Source organism: Octopus bimaculoides, chromosome 10, assembly GCF_001194135.2.
Source record: "Octopus bimaculoides isolate UCB-OBI-ISO-001 chromosome 10, ASM119413v2, whole genome shotgun sequence".
NCBI lineage: Eukaryota > Metazoa > Mollusca > Cephalopoda > Octopoda > Octopodidae > Octopus > Octopus bimaculoides.
Window position 1 is genome coordinate 3,360,463 of NC_068990.1, and position 1,617 is coordinate 3,362,079.

The window sequence follows — 1,617 nt, forward strand, 5'->3', positions numbered from 1 at the left end:
ATATATATATTCTTCGTCTTTGTGTTTGTCGCCCCACCATCGCTTGACAACCGATGTTGTTGTGTTTACTTCCCCATAATTCAGCGGTTCGGCAAAATAGACCGATAGGATAAGTAATAGGCTTACAAAAAATACATCCTAGGGTCGATTTCTGTGATTAACACTTGCAAGCCGGTGCAGCAACATGGCTGCGTTCAAATCACTGGAAAAAGTAAAATATTATATACGTACATACATACATATATATATATATATATATATATATATATATATCGTTTACCTCTTGAGATTTTATAAACATAAAGAGAACAATTGGTTCGTGGGTGAAACGTTTTAACCTGCAGCAGATAAGCTATAAATAATATTCTGTAAACATTTAGTTTAAAAAAATCTTTCCACAATAATATCAAAATGCCTTAATTTTGAACCCAATATTTATACGCTATTATTTATAGCTTATCTGTTTCAAGTTCCAACGGTCCCCATCCCCACCCAAAAAACGGAATTGCGCGCGCGCGCGTGTATGTGCGTGTTTGTGTGAGCGTGTGTGTGTGTATGTGCGTGTGTGTGCTCGTATTCTTTCCTTCGTGAATAGAAGAAATTGCATGTTCTTTTCAAATTTGATACTCAATATATGGTATGAAGTTTGTGAGCCTATTTAGTGAGTGTGTTTGTGTGCACGAATTAATAGTATGTGTGTGTGTTTGTGTGCACGTATTAATAGTGTGTGTGTGTGTGTTTGTGTGCTCGTATTAATAGTGTGTGTGTGCGTATGTGTGTGCACGTATTATTTTCTTCGAAATAGAACGAAATAGCAAGTTCTTTTCAAATTTAGTACTTAATATATGATACGAATCTCGTGGTCCTATTTTATTAATTCAAGATAATACACAATAATCGCTTCAGTCAAAGAGTTCTTTGGAACTGTCTTTAGAGGAAGAACTCTGATGTGGAAACGATTGTTGCGTTATTCGTTGAAAAACATACGTGGGGTTGCATGCATGAAAGCATTGGTGACCGTGTGGGTCGGTTGTATATTTATTTTTATATATATTTTTTACATTTGTTTCAGTCATTAGAATGCGTTTCTGCTGGAGCATCGCCATGAATTTTTGTCGAATGAATCGACCCTGGTACTTATTCTTTTTAAAGCCTGGACACGTATTCTATCGGACTGTTTTGCCGAACCGCTAGAATAAGGAGACACGAACACAACACCAGTTGTCAAGCGCGGGTGGGATGGACAAATATAGATACAAGACACATACACTGAAAGAACCCTCGGCGTGTATACATATACATATATATATGTATATATTTATGTGTGTGATTGTGTTTGTTTCCACACTACCATCAACGCTTGACAACCGATGCTGTTGTGTTTATGTCTCCGTAAGCTAGCGGTTTGGCAAGGAGTGACCGATAGAATATGTACTAGGCTTACAAAGAATAAATCCTGGAGTCAATTTCTTCCTATACACCCCTTTCAGTCTCAGTCGAATGACTGAAACAACTAAAGAATGAAATAATAAAAGAATATATATGTATGCATAAATAGATATTTATACACACACACACACACACACACACACACACACACACACACACACACACACA

The 1,617-nt window shown here is 36.7% G+C and overlaps 1 protein-coding gene across 4 annotated transcripts in view; it reads left to right on the forward strand.

Annotated features, from left to right (window-relative positions):
• The window catches only part of LOC106869052 (neuronal acetylcholine receptor subunit alpha-3), a 718,416-nt gene that overhangs the window by 120,229 nt on the left and 596,570 nt on the right, over nucleotides 1–1,617 (forward strand). The gene's annotated exons all lie outside the window — the stretch shown is intronic.